General features: G+C 38.0%; 1 protein-coding gene across 14 annotated transcripts in view; it reads right to left on the bottom strand.

Annotated features, from left to right (window-relative positions):
* PDE4D (phosphodiesterase 4D) overlaps positions 1–17,073 on the bottom strand; it is a 1,245,374-nt gene that overhangs the window by 279,045 nt on the left and 949,256 nt on the right. The gene's annotated exons all lie outside the window — the stretch shown is intronic.

Below are 17,073 nucleotides of genomic sequence, written 5' to 3'. Positions count from 1 at the left end.
CAGGTTGCCCAGTTAGTTGGAGCGTTGTCCTGTTCACCGAAAGGTTGCAGGTTTGATTCCTGGTCAAAGCACATACCTAGGCTGTAGGTTTGATCCCCGGTCAGGGTGTGTACAGGAGGCAACTGACTGATGTTTCTCTCACACCAACGTTTCTCTCCCTCTCTCTCCCTTCCTCTTTCTCTAAAATTGATACACATATCCTTGAGTGAGGATTTAAAAAAAAATTCATATCATTTTGCCAAGGAAAATTAAAGGAAATGATTTGAGGTTGATTCAAAACTGAATATTTGAATTCTAATTTGGTTCTAAAGTCAGGAAAAAAACCCCATTTACCTAAAGCAAATAGGATCCATCATGCATGAAAAACTAATCTCTGGCCTTTACTGGTGATTTTACCTACTGAAAAAAGTTTGAAACGCTCGGTTGTGGAAAGGAAACAGACATTTGATCAGCTTAACTGACAGTAGTTTTCCAGTGAGGGGAAGAACACCATGGAAACATTATGTGGCTATGGCTGGTTTTAGACTGGTCCTATACAAACTTCAGCCACAATTCTGCATTTTTCCTCTTGCGTGAGTAAAATATCAACCAGGTATGTATAAAAAGATGTTACTAATATTTTTGAGGTTACCTATAATTACAATACCTGATCTAGTTTTGACTATTATGCAGGATCCAGCAGAAGCAATGCCTGCTGGAGTGTGGTTGGTAGGGTAATAATATGGGTGCAGTAATTTGTAGTTTTAATTTGAACATCTCACCTAAAATGTCACATGGTATGCTTGAGTGTGATATTGTTATGTTACACAATTACATGCTTATGATTTGTAATAAAAGATTTTGTAATAAAAAGGGGTATTATTTGTGTTGGGCCTTGTATTTACTAACTATGTATTTTATGCATTCGTAATACTAATACAAGAACAGTTAAAATTCTGCTGAAAAAGCAATAAAATATTCTATTCTGAAATTCTTTGTACAAATATATAGTGATATAATTATTCAATGACTTTAAAATTTCCATATCGGGAGAAATTTTGGAAATGTATTTTTCCAAATACAGGTGAAATGCCTTCTAAAATGACTCAAGTCAGTTCTGCAGGAACCAGGAGAAACACCAAAAAGTACAATAAAATAAAACTGCCCACATGATTTCTAAATCAGTGAAGCAAAACTACTGCTAAGGTCCAGTGGAGGAGCCGCTGTGCCCACACCAATGAACGCTCAATGGTCTTGGTAACATCCCCCGCCACGTCTTACTGAGATCTTGTGTTCTTGAATTCCGTGATAGCCAGAATTCCAAGTGCTAAAGTGAGTGAGTGTGTGTGTGTGTGTGTGTGTGTGTGTTCATGAAAACTCACTTGTTGGGGGTGATGTGTTGATAAGGTGACAGCAGTACTAACCAAGCGAATTAAATGAATCAATACATGCAAAGCACTTAGAACACTGACTGGCACTCGGTCTGAAAACATAAGTAACAGCACATGATATCAAAAAGACATTGTCAGTCTATTGAAATATAAAACATTATCTGTTTTCAGACATTACAAACACTTGAATAAGGATAAGCTATTATTTATGAAAAACTTTCATACACGGGAAAAATAGGGTGAACTATTTTTAACCATAAGAACTTACTTAATTTTACCTTAAAAGTATTAACTTGTAATTACACTTATTTGATATAATTTGTTATCTATATTTTTTCTCCAGCAGTGTATTAAAATTTTTTATTTGTTGTTCTATTACAGTTGTCCCAATTTTTCCCCCATTGCTCTCCCCTGCCCCGCCCACCACCCACTCCCATAGTCAGTCTCCCCCCACCATTGTCCATGTCCATGGGTCATTTCTACTTGTTCTTTAACTAGTCCCTTCCCTTCTTTCCTCCCTTATCTCCCTCCTACCTCCCCTTTGGTCCCTATCAACCTGTTCCTTATTTCCATGCCTCTGGTTCTGTTTTGTTTATTTGTTTTTTTTATTGATTAAGTTCCACTTATAGGTGAGATCATAGGGTATTTGTCTTTCACCGCCTGGCTTATTTCACTTAGCATAGTGCTCCCCAGTTCTATCCACTCTGTTGCAAAAAGTAGGAGCTCCTTCTTTCTTTCTGCTGTGTAGTATTCCAGTGTGTGAATATACCACAGTTTTTTGATCCACTCATCTACTGATGGGCACTTAGCCTGTTTCCAGCACTTGGCTACTATAAATTGTGTTGCTATGAACATTGGGGTGCATGGGTTCTTTTGAATTGGTGTTTCAGGATTCTTAGGGTATAACCATGGAATCATTGGGTCTAAAGGCAGTTCCACTTTTAGTTTTTTGAGGAAATTCCATACTGTTTTCCATAGTGGCTATACCAGTCTGCCTTCATGAGCTAACTTTGTGAATCATCTCTTTAGAATCCAAAAAACATTTTATAAATACAGCACACTGAGATATGACAAATCTGATCTGTGAAGACTGAAAAAAAAATTGTACAAGATTTGATAAAGAGTGCATGATTTATTAGTAATAAATATTGGCTTTTAAAAACAGAAATTCAGCACATATTTCCCTTTCTGATCTCCCTCCCACCCCTCTTTTCCTCCCTCTCTCTCCCTCCCTCCCTCCCTTCTTCCCTTTTTCTTCATTCATTCACCAAATAGTGCACCAACCAATCTAGCAACAATGATTTGTTGAAGGCTTTTGTTATTTTCATTAATACAAACTGATTAGGTACTATAGTATTTTTCTCTTGATAAATTTATTTGTAGCAAATAAAATAATTTAAAGTTAATCAATTTGCAAAGTCTGTCGTTATAAGGACTCACCCCTACAGGAAAGAACTTAAGGTATGGCACACAGAGGCTAGTAGCATCCATATTAGCTTGACCTGATGCTCTCTGTACCTTGTTCAGCCACAATTCATCTCATACCCTCTCTCCGATTTCCCTCTAATTTGGCACCTCATGGTTACCACAACACACCTGCTCTGTTACCTAGACTATGTGTTCTCTCTCTCTCCCTGGGAGGGCACTCCCAGTACCTGCCCCTGACCAGGGCCTTCTTCCTACAGCAGGTGTACTAATGAATCCTCAGATCTACTGCCTGCCTGAATAAGATATTTAACTCAGGTTTGGAATCAGATTTTTCAAGCATAATCCCTCTGGCAGCTAATATTTAAGTGTCTTAGTAGGATTCATTTTGCAAAGGATTAAACATAAATCTGTTTCTTAAATCTGGCCTCTGACTCATCTTGTCTTTGTGTTCCCCTCCTCTTTCTTCCTCTTTCTCAATGGCCTCCTTCAACATCAAGGAGAGTCTGCAGTGGAAAAGTAGTCTTAAAAGAGAAGCCAGAGCTTTGATCTGAAAGTACTATGGGATGGAGAGAAAAGGAGCAGTCACGCATTTTCATCTTGGTGAAGTGAAAAGGAATCTCAGAGCAGAACTGTGCTGGGAAAGGCACTTCTTTCTTCACTGTATGTGGCCTTCTTGAGTCACTGGTTGTTGCTAGCAGCACAGAAGCCACAGAATAAAATGAGAAAAAGTGCTTAGTGGAATTTGGGAAGTACAGGGAAACAGGAAGTGAGCTCCCTTGCATATTATATGACCATGTCACCAGTATCAATATTAAAAGATGATCTTCTCAAAACAGGACACACACACATACACACTAGGTTCTACTCAAGCATCGTGAGACTATTTGGGCTTGAGAATTTATGGATAAATTAATGCAACTATAGTCATATACCTTTAATTCAGGAATTCAGACTATGGCTGAAATCTCCTGCTTACATAGTGAGTAAGTAGAGCATTAGACATAACACAATTTGAGGACGTCTTCCATCATGGGAAAAGTATTACTTCCATTGGCCACATACTTTCTCAGGGATGTTAAGACACATTATTGGTACAATAACCAGCTCAGTTTCTTAGCTTGTCTTTCATACATGTGCCGAGTTTTTGGAAGAAGGCCAAAGACTACATGTTAAGGAAAATACTGCAATCATTTTTATTGCTTTAGTTCTTATCACTCACTCAGTAGTGCTGGTGAGAGAGGTAATTATCAACCTCCAGTCGGTCCTAGAGGAATGGACCTACACTGCTGCATGAGAACGAAGGCAACTAATGGTGACGGTGAGATGATCCTGAAGTAGCTGGTTCTCATTCTGACCAATAACCATTCGGCTCCGTGAGCAGTGTAGGGGCCCATATCATCCCTACGGAAAGGCAAAGTACAAGGCAAAAAGGAGGTCACTCAAGTAGGGTTGCTGTCCTGAGTGTGCCTAAGAAGCCCATTGGGCACTGCTCAGTTGAGAGCCTCAGTGTCCCAGAAGATTTGCGGCCGATGGGTCCAAACCCACGATATCTGAAATTTCCACCTATCGTTCTGTCATGGGCTAGTTGTTATGCAGTAAATATGCACTGCCTTCACGGTCCTTCTCCCCTCACTGCCCTTCCCTCAATGACATCGAGCTTGGCCTTTTTATGTATTTTGACCAACAGAATGTAATTATTCTGTATAATGATCTGCCTGTTCCAAGCCGAGGCCTTAATAGTTTTGCAGTGTTTTCATTTGACAGCCTGGGAGTTGCCAACTCTGCCATGAAAAGGACAGGCCCTGGGAAACCACTGATCCAAGGAGGGAAAACATCAGGAACAAACAGGAAGGCAACCTGTAGCCTGAAGCAGAGCCACCCCAGCCTCATAGCAAACCTATGAGGAAGAAACAAATGTTTATTGCTATAGGCTACAGATATTTTGTGCTTGGTTATGTAGCATTACTGTGTCAATAGCTAACTAATACACCTTGCAATAAAAGATCGATATAGACTGAATGCATATTTTTCTCTTGGCATCCTGAAACTTCTGACCAATTCAACTAGCCCACAAACTTTATATTTTATTATACCCATTCAGATTTTCCCTGCAACCCAGCCAATTACAATTCTTCAAATCTGCCTCATCAAGAGTACAGTGCTCCCACCCCTCCACAATTCACATCCATCAAATCTTTACTGATAAGATTCAACTACAACTTTTATCTTTTATGAGTAATTTCAGATTCTCCTACTTGTTCATTCCTCAGAAAGCAGCACTTCTGCCCTGGCTGGTGTGGCTCAGTGGACTGAGTGCCAGCCTGTGAACCAAAAGGTTCGCTTCCCAGTCAGGGCACATCCCTGGGTTGTGGGCCAGGTCCCCAGTTGGGGGCGTGGAAGAGGCAACTGATCTCTCTTGCACATAGATGTTTCTCTCCTCTTTCTCCCTCCTTTCCCCTCTCTCTAAAAATAAAATCATTAAAAAATTAACTTAAAAAATGAAGCACACCCTTCTCTAAACTTTGTCCCTCTCCTGTTTTACTTAACACTTTCTGCAATAAATTATAGTATTTCTAATACTGTCATATACCACTTATTGGCTAATATATTTCTTACCATCTGAAACTACTTTAAGAACAGAAATTTTTCTTTTTATTCATTTTAGTTTTATTGAATTTATTGGGGTGACACTGGTTAATAAAATTATATGGGTTTCAGATTTACATTTCTATAGTACATCATCTGTATATCGTATTTTGTGTTCATCACCCCAAGTCTGAAGTATTTCTCTTTCCTTTTAGATAGAATAGGCTCCCCAAAATCATTAGGTACAATTTAAATGCATCCATTGTCCTTCCAAATCGGCTTTCCCTTTGTATACCATACTCAGTAAATGTTATCTTCATCCTCCGTTTGCCCAAGCCAGAAATGTGAATGGTTATTGATTCCTACTACTCTTCCCTCCTTTTTAACTAAGTCCTGATTAGTCCAAACTCCTAAATGTCAATCAAATATATTCTCCTTTCTACATCTATCACCGTTTCCCCCCCCCAGAATTATTGCAATTGATTCTCATTTCAATTACCTCCAGTCTTAACCATATACAAATCAACTTCCCAAAGAGATTTTTTAAAGTGTAAATCTGATGAAACTATTTGTTGCCTAAAATCTTTCATTGGCTCCCCACTGCAGCAGAATAAAGTATGAATTTCTGCGTGACTTATCATTATCTCCTCCAGTATGTCTTCAGCCTTATTTCTGATGGATGGCCATCTTGTGCTCCATACTTAGGCAACTGATGTTCAGCATCCTCCCAAACCCACTACGATCCCTCTTATTCACAGTCATTTATTTGCACATGCTATGCTGTCTACCAGGTACCCTCCCTCTCCTCCCACAATCCTTCCTTTGGCTTTCTCCTTTTGTCCTCTATATCTCAGGTCAGATAACACTCTCTTTAGAAATACACTCTGACACTCTCCTTTCCGCTCACTCTGGCAAGCCTGGCTAGGGGCCCTTCTTGTGCATCTCGACAGCATCCTGGACTTAATGCTTCTCCATGGCACTTATTACACTACACTGCAATTTCTGATTAACTTGTAGCTGACTCAGTAGTGGCCTAAACAAGAGTCATTTCCTCTTCTGACTAGACCCTCAGTGTAATGTAAATATCCACACACCTTTGTGGCCATGTACTTATGGGGTGGTGGGCTTCGGCCCCAGTCCCCATGAAGGCAACTTGACTATAACAGCTAGTCAGGGAAGCACCATTTCTGTGGTAGTGGTTGGTTAAGGCATTGGCATATGATGCAGTTATGACCAATAAGACCATGAAGAGAAGTCTGTCTGGGTAGGATTTTTCTCTATCTTAAAAGAAGACATAAAGAAAAGAAGATCCTTTTTTTGATTAGTCATAGCTATTTGTATTTAATACATAGGATATTGACAAACAATTCTGAGATCATGGGTAACAATTTCAAAAAGTCACCAACATTTTTTTTTTTACTTTGGAATAGCTGGACTGACCTTTATTTTCTTTCTTTCTTTCTTTTTATTAATTATTTTACAGTTGTTCAATTACAGTTGTCTGCATTTTACCCCCACCGCTCCCCCCACCCCAGGCAAACCCACCTCTTTCCCTTGCTTCCATCCTTCCCCTTGGTTTTGTCCATGTGTCCTTTATAGTAGTTCCTGAAAGTCCTTCCCCTCATTGCCCCCTCCCCCTCCCCTCTGGTTATTGTTAGATTGTTCTTAATTTCAATGTCTCCGGTTATATTTTGTTTGCTTTTTTCTTTTGTTGATTATGTTCCAGTTAAAGGTGAGATCGTATGGTATTTGTCCCTCACCGCCTGGCTTATTTCACTTGGCATAATGCTCTCCAACATTTAAAAATGGCAATAGGTAAAGACGGACACACCTCACTGAGTCACTGAGTGACTTGAGCGTGGTTTCTGTCGTAGCTGCAAGCATTCTAATGCACTTACCCGTATTCCTCACTGCACTGATATTAATAAGAATTCATACTTGTCGATAAGAACTGTAAAAAACCTAAGAATTTAAAGAAAACATCATAGAAGGCTGCATGGCCTTATGGGTTAATGTGGTACCATACAGAGAATCAAAATCAGCTTTTGAGAAAAAGGCTTTAGAAGTCTACTAATTTATTCTCTGGGCCAGAGAATAGAATAAAACTATAATAGCCCTTTGAAAAATGAGGTATGAAATGACCACAGGGGTTTCATCGTACCAAATTCGGCCTCCAGAAATGTGACCAAATTTAGTTTCTTTTCTGTTCTACCCCTTCCTTGCTTTTTCCTTTCTCCTGCCAGCTCAGGATTTACTTCAAAAGCAGAAGAACTTAAAAGGGGAAAACTCCACCGACACACTCACCTGAGCTCTGAACAAAGATCTGAGAAAAGGTCAAAGTGATAGTCAAACCCACAGTTACATTAACCTTTTGTGGACTGGAACATTGAACAATGTAGCAGTCTCTTTGTTTATGCAGAATTTCTTACTAGAAACAGGAATTTGAAGAGTAGCAAGAAAGAGAAATCCTCTACTTTTGGTCTATAAACCTCTAAAACAATTGGCAAGTTTCGATTCCCATGATAGGTAACTTCTTTCTACCTTCATTTTATGCATTTATTATCAAGTGCACGGCAGGAGGACCTATACAGTATCTAGCCTATTAAATACTACCACCCTGCTACTTGTCAATAGCAGAACCAACTCATAAGGAAATGAAAGAGAATGATGGCTAATGTGGATAACTAAGATTGTTGTTTGACCACATTAAAAAAACCTGATTAACAATTAAACTTCTGCTAATGCTGCAAATTAAACTAATTGAATACTTATAGATAGTTGTAAAATGAGATGATTTGTGTAAGGAAGAAATGACCTCTTTCTTGAAATTTTAGTAGAAGTATATAGACCCATCTTAGCCAATACTTTTGATGGTTTGCTTATTTACTTATTTGTGGGGGTAGAGATTAATATAACTATTAATTCAATTTCTCTAATGGTTATAAGTCTATTCCAGCTTTTTGGCGTATCAGGACAATGCTCCAACCAACTGAACTACTCAGCCAGGGCTCTATTCCAGCTTTTTAAAATAACTTGTTGAGTCAGTTTGGGTTAAGTTTTATTTTTGTGTATTTAAATTAAACAAAACTTTATAAAAAAGCAATGATAACAATATTACAGCTTTAAAAATGTTTAAAAATGTATAATTATTCCCCCCCACCATGATTCTAGAACTCTACTAATTGGGTAGCCCCAAGCCACATGTAGTTAGTATGTGAAATGTGTATAGCTCAGACTGAGACATGTAAAAAGTGTAATCACATACAAGACTCAGTATGAAAATAAGAGTGGAAGATAACTTACTAACAATTTTTTATATTGATTACATGCTAGGATTATAATACTAGGGATATATTGAGTTAAAATATTCTTAAAATTAAGTTCATTTTTTTTTACTTTTTAAATGTGGCTACTAAAAAATAAAACTTACATATGTGGTATGTATTATATTTCCACTGTTCTAGAACATTCATTAGCTTTTCTCACACGATACCCTGCATTGTAGATACTGACATATATGTAATTTCATTATGAAAAACATGATATGATAAAAAAGGACACTCCTTCTAAATGTTTTTTTGAAAAGTCATATAATTTGTATGGGTCTCCATTGCTTCATCTCTAAAATGGCTGAATGAGACGAGCCCTAAATTCTTTCCCAATTCTTTGAAATGTAATGACTTCAAAATTTCCAAATAGATTCCAAGGTTGTGGGATACAGTTCATATGGCAGTTCATTTCAGTTTAACAAATATTTCTGGAGTATCTATTTTATGTACGGTCCCATGGTAAGGTAATTTCACACCTAAACATCTCCCACTGTATTTAGCATATTCTTTACTCTTGGCAACTCCTTGCAAAATACTTCTGGAATGAATGAATGCAGTATTATTCTGCTCTGTCTTATATACTAATACAGAAAGGAAAAATTCTCTCTCTCTGTCTCTCCCCACCCCCCCCACACACCAAATTACTGGCTGTGAATGAAATACCCTCCACATTTTTCATTTGAAAACTGAATTCTTCAGCAGAAACTCAAGCGGCCATATAACTGAATGGTCACTGAAACCCGCAGCTAAAAATGCCTTGCTCCTTCTCAAAAATGGAAAATGCATTATGATTCTAAGTAGAGAGCACTCCAATTTTAGCTACCTTTGTCCTCGTTGATGCTTGTCTGGGTCAATAATCAGCAACCCAGCTTCTGAGATTGAATGAAGGAAGAGGACGATAAACAAGTGCAAACGAGCCCCCTTAAGAAAGCAGTGGCTCACAGCAAGAGGGCACTGAGGCCCGCCCCCTCAAGGTGTTCCCGTTAGGCCGGCCAAGAAAGGAGAAACAGAAAATTAATAAACCAGAACTGCTTACGCTCACTTACCCAAATCCACTGTTCACTGAATGCATTTTCACCCTCTGCTTTAGTGAAGACTTCTGAAATTATGCTAAATGTTTCTCAAAAACTGCTTATCCAATTTTACTAGGATTCTTAAACTTCTTTTCATCTTTTTCTACATTATAAGAGGAAGACATGAGGAAACAAAGTCTAACATATTAGCAAGAGTGTTACACCAGGAGCTAGGACACCTGACTTCTGGTTTTGGAACAGCTACAAGCTTGTGATGTGAAACTGAGCCAACTGTTTAATATTTTGATCAATTTCTTTATCTAAAAATGAGGATGAAGCCCCATGTATTCTAAAGCTTACGGAGGGGGTAAAATGATAAGAAAAAGCATTTATCAGTATGGAAATGTACAAATGTAAAGTATTTTACACATAATCATCAGGGAAGTCTTTTATGAATTAAAGTCTGGTAAGACTACACGTGGGCCTAGATCCAAAGTAGAAGAAAAAGATGAAACATATGTAACAAAATGATCACATCTACTATTAGAAATAGCACAATACCCACAAAACTATTTAAAAGCATTTGGTGTAGCGGTTAATTGTACAGACTCCAGACACAGACTCGTAGGAATTGAGGTCTGACTGTACAGTTTACTAGTGGTATGAATTGGACCATATCACTTTACCTCACTATCCTTTAGTTTTCTCATCTGTAAAATGAAGGTAAATAAAAGTACATACCCCATATGTTTATGTGAGGAATAAAGGACTTAATTTCTATAAGACATTAGACTAGCGCCGGCCCTTGGCAGGTATTATATGAGCGTAGCTGTTATTTGGGAGTTCACGGTGCTTTGAACCCTCGGCTCACCTCCCGGCTCGCATGTGTTTTCCCTAGTTTGGAAAGCAGCACACACTCCCCACGTGCACATCAGATGGTGGGAGAGTCACAAGCACACGCTGAGAGAACAAAGAAAAGCAACTTCGGTAAGGAATTCACAAAACCAGAGCCTACGTGATCCATACTTCATGGAGGGCTGACAAATACATGGTTAAAGGAAGTATATTCATGTGGGAGCTTGGTATCCTTTGTGGTTCTCTTTACAAAAATAACTACTAAAAGTGTCTCGTATTTGTATTGTGATTTTAAAAATCACTTTCCCATCCATTACCTCATTAGAAGTTCAAGGCTATTAAAGGTAGACAATGACTTCACTTTCACTCTCGCCTTTCTTTGAGGGAACAAGTCAACAGAATACTTGAGAAAAAAGTACTTGAGAAAAAAGGTGGGCTCTTCGCCAAATACTTTCTGGCAGCTCCTAAGCTCGAGGTGTTCATCTGAGCCAACTGCAGGCCTGAAAGGATCCAGAGGGGTAACTCATCTGCTCAGCAGGCCTTGCTGACCCTGTACGGTGGCCGGGCCACACCTTCCACAAGCAGGTGCCTGTCGTCAGTAAGCCAATCACTGACTGCAGCTTCCTCTAGAGGAAGGCCATTTTTGATGCTTCACCAAGTCCGAGAGTGTAAGGCGCAGAAGGAGACTAAGAGTGGGTAGGGATTTCCTCTAGGCTTTTCACATAGGCCACCCCAGGTTGTATCATTCCATTTGTTGGACTCCAAGGTGATTTTTTATGAGACTATACTTAGTGGAAAGGAAAGTCTTGGGCTGTTTCTTATCTAATTTCACCAACTGTTATATCAGCACTGATGAGTTAGAGCCCCGGGCAAACAGAGCAGAGATGAGAGTACCAAGCAAGTGTTTTTATGGCATCATTTGTTGGAAAACGTCCTAGCAAAAAGCATTCCATGGACCAACTTGTAAGGTGCTGACTACATCTAATCAGAGTGCTTGCTTCAGAGAGCAATTGTGCTCAGAAATTACATTGTCTAAACACTTATTGAAATCCTTAAATATACTGTAACAATGAAATAAACTCAGCACAGGTTAACCTTTTATCATTAAGTACAGTAAAATGTCAAAGGTTATCATGATTTGGATAACCAATTGTAATAAGACTTTGGTTTTGCAAGTATGAAACTGAACATATCTACATTCCCTCTAGGTCAAAGCAAGATGATTTGCAAAGTTCTCTCATCATCTTGTATTTGATTTTGGGCCTTCCTTCTATAATTTGAACTTAAACCTTTAAGGGGTAAACAGAAATATAAAAAAATGTAAAGGCAGGCTCTCCTTGTCTACTTATTCAATATCATCCCCACAACAAAGTATTTATAAAATAAATGAATATCTTAGAAGTTTATATCATTCTAACCCCACTAATATTTTAATTTACCTAGAGACATAATAGTCTCAAACATATTAAGTTGATCAATATTAAACAACAATGGCAGAAATGTTTTTCTTTGCAGGAATTTAATGCTAAATTATAATTGTACAAAGTCAAAACACAATCTAGAATTACTTACAGAGCATTATTAAATGAATCAAAGCCATTCTATAAATAAATAATGTAGTACTTTGCTAAAGGTTCTTGCTATTATGTATAAGCCCTCAGAATGAAAACTGGGAGTCCTATTTTTTAATATGTTCATCATATTAACTAATGAACAATATAAACAATTTATACAAGCACGTCATCTAAACATTACTCTTGGGGATCAGTGGGACATTTCACTAACAAAAGCTAAAAGCAGGGAGCACTCTCTTGATCTGGGAAATACTTCTCAATTTCTTGATTATCCCCAAGGAGTAGTGTTTAAGCAAAATCTGGCACAGAAGTGAAATGTATAATCAAAGCAAACTTTCTCCTGGTAAGGATAGTACAATCCTTTCACTACTATGAGATGGTTTGGACCCTGTCCCCAGACTGGCCCCAGGCAACCTGTTCCTTATGGCTCTCATATCTCCTCCTCCTGCATGATGCCGTCTTACCAAAGGAGGGAGAGCAGGCTTTCATGCTCTCCTACTCCCCACTAATCTGTTCTTGGGAAAGAATCTAATATCATATCGTTATACTTGTATAAATTCAAATCATTTCACCTTCCCATAATGTATTTGTCTTTTTGTCTTACCTCTGTGTAAAAAGGCCCAAAGATACAAACACAAACACTTTTTTTTTTCCAAAAGGAATTTTAAGCATTAGACATCAGGAAGATGAGGTCTCTTAGTTTATTTGGTTTTATTGGTTTACTTGTCACTAAAATTACATATACAGAAATTTAGTCCTATTGTTTCAGCTACTTAAAAAGTAACTACACAACTCATTCACTGGTGGTTCAAGTGGCGGCACTGCTCTGGTTGTACTCAACATGGGTTTCCTTGGCCATCGGTCTTAATCTTTGATCAATGCCTCTGACCTGGGGACCCGCCACTTCCTTAAAGGAAACACAGCTGAAGCCATATCCATTCTCGTCTTCCACCAACCTGTCGTCCTTTCTCACTTGCCCATTTCCCAGTCTTATAGCTCAGTCATGGCTGACCATCCATTTCCACACCTCATGGCACTGGCTGCAAATATCAGTGATGTTACACCTATACGGTGTTTCCAGAAACTACCTTTTTTCTATTCCCACTTTTATGAATTTAATTTATTATCTCATTGCTGCTTTTTTAACCTAAGTAATATTTCCTCATTGTATTAGTTTTCCAGGGCTGCCATAACGAATACCATAGGGGTAGCTTAAACAACAAAAACTTATTTTCTTACATTTCTGGATGCTTCTTTCCTTGTCTGGTAGATGCCCATCTTTTACCTTTGTCCTCACTTAGTCCCCTGTGCCTGTGTTGTAATCTCTTATAGGGACAGCAGTCATATTGGATTAGTCCGTCCTCCCCCGTATGACCTAATTTTACCTTTACCACATCTGTAAAGGTCCTATCTCCAAATACAGTCAGAATTTAAGGTACTGGGATTAGGAATTCAATATGAATTTTGGGAGAACACATTTCAGTCCATAACACCATATTTTTCCTACAGTGCATGCTCTCATCCAAGAATGCCATAATTTTTCCCCAAACCATTTTGACAGCCTTCAGAAGAACTGTGTTCTACAACCACAGACATCCTTAAACAAAGCCCCTCTCTTCAGAGTCTGAATCTACTGTCTCATGTTAATTTCCCCTTTCCCTCATTCAATACCCTCCACAACCCAAATCTCTGTTTTCAAGTTTATTTTCATATGATTCTAGTAAAACACAGTCACTCTGAATTATTCATACACAGGCCACTATTTCCTATTGCTCTTGCTTCCACTTGCATTTTTCTAAAAATGACATCATCCTTCCTGACGAAGTGCCAGTATAACTTAGCATCACCTTTCCTAAATCGCATACCTATCTTTCAGAACAACAATGGTTCCAAGTTCCTTGAGCCATAGACCATTTACTTGACCTTCTCCTATTTCATTTATTTTTCTGCGCTTGTTTCCTTGCTCCCTAAATCCTAGTACCCCTTTAACAAAGGGCTCGTTGAATCATGGGTTGATTAAAGCCAATCTATTTGGCATTGTTTCAGGGGCCAATATGATTAAAATACCCCAAACAATTGTTATTTATTCTCATGTCCATCTTATTGACATGGCATAAATCATGGCTTTATGACTGAGAGAATAATGGTTATTTTGGTTGATTACTTTTCTTACCCAAGTAAATAATTCTTTTGCTTTAAATTATTATAGATTGCTTATATATATATGTATCTATCTATATGTATATATATATATTAATGATCTAAAATTATTATAGATATATACATACATGCAAATTCTTTCTTAACCATTTTTTTGGTGACTTTTGTGAAGACTAGAAGAATGTTCTTATTATCTGCATTATAGGTTGAAGAACCTTAGTGTGCATTATTAGTGACTGGCTTGCCTAAAATTTTGTAAGGTATGACTTCAATATATTTTTGAATCATTTCTAGTTTATTTTCCATTCTATTTCATTCTTTCCAAGGTTTACTTCACATTTGGTACAAAGATCTTAGTTCTTTCCTATTTTCTTATCCTTGAGAAACCTAACTCAAGGCTTTTAAAACAATATATTAATATAGGCCAAATGCAGCCAACTCTTTGAGAGTCTTGCTTCTAGCCTTTTCTGACTCCCTTAATCCTTGCTGCATTTATTATAGAGACTAGAAAGCAAATATTAGCTTTCCAATCTCCTTCCCATTAGAAATGACCATATGGCATAGCCCTGGTGGGCTATAAGCTGGCATCTTTTGAGGGCTTTGGGGAAGGCTTTTGTGTTTCTGATAAATAGCATGGATACAACTAGAGCTTCCTCTTCCACCTTCTCCCTCACCCCCTTCCCCTCACTGCATGTAATGCAGGCATGATGTCCACAGCTGTAATTGTCACCTTGCCATCATTAAAAAAGACGAAGATAACTGCATAGATGCTGGCCTTCAGCAAATGGTGACACTATCATACAATAGTTGAAATGCTTCCAGTGGCCACTTACTTAAAAGCACCTCTATTTGTTTGAGCCATTGTAGGTCTAAGTTTCTCATTGTTTACAGCTCAAAGCATTTAAAAGTAATCCACCAAAGTTAACAATTTGAGTTTTCCACAAGGAAAACTCTTCTATAGAAACAGAATGTGCTCCCCAATCAAAATCTAGTTACAAACCAACAAATTCAATTCCTTTGGTAAAAAGGACATAAGGGAGAGTAAGTTGGCTATTTTCACATACCTTGTAAATCACTCAGCAGTAAGGGGATCTCTGTTATACTCTTTATTTTCCCATGGGGATTATTACTATTTTTCTGCATATTTCAAGGAAAGAAAAACGTTAAATTAAAAATTAGATGGAAAGTAGGGGCCTCATGATAACCTTCACATAGAGATTATTGTAATCTATTTCTCATGAGTAAAGACAGCCTTCTATGCATAAATGGCACAGAATGTTACCCATCTGATCTATCCATCCACCTCTCTTTAATTTCCTGTAGGATACCTCAAAACTGCGAACTGTAGTTGGAAAGAATCCCATTCATTTTTAACAAAAATTCAGGAAGCTGAGAGTGTCTCTCTCCAGCGCCTCAGAGCAATTAAAATCAACTGCTGTAATGCTGCTCCTAGGGCTTCCGATTTCGCAGTTTAGGTACCTTAGGCATTACTCACTTTTTCAGAGAGATGTTGGTTTCAGTCTTGCCAGGTCCTAAAGAGTTTTAGTTAAAGACTCCTTGGGGAGTTTTTCCTTGATCTACTAGATTTGAGATTCTTTAATAAATAACTTGCTAGGATTATTTCTGGTGGGGATAATTTATCTTTAATTTTAATGTCTTAATTGTATTTTATACATATCCTTAAACCTAGGACAAGAATCTCATTATGTAAATACACTATTGCAGGTAATATATTATAATGAAAACAATACATTGTTAAAGGATATATGTAAATCTTTCATCTTGCAGGTCATGTTTATGCTAATTCAAAGCTGAAAATTCCTTAAATAAAATAATATTGCCGCTTATCTGAATAATTGATACCCTCATATGTTTAATCCTAATTATAGGGCTTTCTTTTAGGTACAAAGTTGACACATAAAATGCACAGAATCCTTGCATCTTTGAGCGATTCCAAATTTAATAGTGTCCTTTCTGATGGCCTTTGTAGGACTGGCAACTTGCCTCACAAAAGTGGCTCTATGGGAAGGAATTAGGGGAAACAAGTTGGAAGAGCTTATCCTGAGGGCTTTTCTTGAAGCTGTGTTTGAATGGTAGGTACACTGGTTACCAGGCATTTAGATTTAATGTTAGTCGTGAGTATATTGGGAAAACAAATGCCTCCCAGCCACCCCTGGTACCACTGTTGTTTTACTGGGGTTTACTGGGAAAGCAGAACCATACTAAGTTGGGCACATAACATTGACCTGGCCTTCTTCTCTCCTCATTCCTGGAAGTAAATTTCTTCTTATGGCCAATTAATAAGTCACAGCATATGCACATCATCCATGAAAGAGATAAACCAGTCAGTCAGTCACTCCTTAGTAAAAACGGCATCGATAGTTTGGTTTTTCCACTTTTTCCTGAGATGTTACCGGTACCCACTTTTCCGTCTTTTTCAAACACTCTTTCCTGCTCTTCACATGGCTAATTCCTAGTCACCTTTCATTTCTCAGTTATCTATTATTTCCTCCCAGAAGCTTTGATTTCCCAGCCTCTTATTAACTGGTTCTCTCCTTTACGACGTCTTCTTGGGATCTGCATTTCTCCCCAGTGCACTTTATCCAATTGTGCATTGCTATCTCTTTCTCTCTTCTCCTTTTGGGAACCCTAGGATAAGAATGTCGTTACTCTTGATGTTGTTCCAGAGGTCCCTTTAACTAGCCTCACATTTTGTAATTCCTTTTTCTTTTTGCTGTTCCAATTGGGTGTTTTCTGC

This window comes from Desmodus rotundus, chromosome 1, assembly GCF_022682495.2.
Source record: "Desmodus rotundus isolate HL8 chromosome 1, HLdesRot8A.1, whole genome shotgun sequence".
In the NCBI taxonomy this organism is placed as follows: domain Eukaryota; kingdom Metazoa; phylum Chordata; class Mammalia; order Chiroptera; family Phyllostomidae; genus Desmodus; species Desmodus rotundus.
Note: the sequence above shows the minus strand (reverse complement) of the source record. Positions and strands in the feature narration are given on the sequence as shown.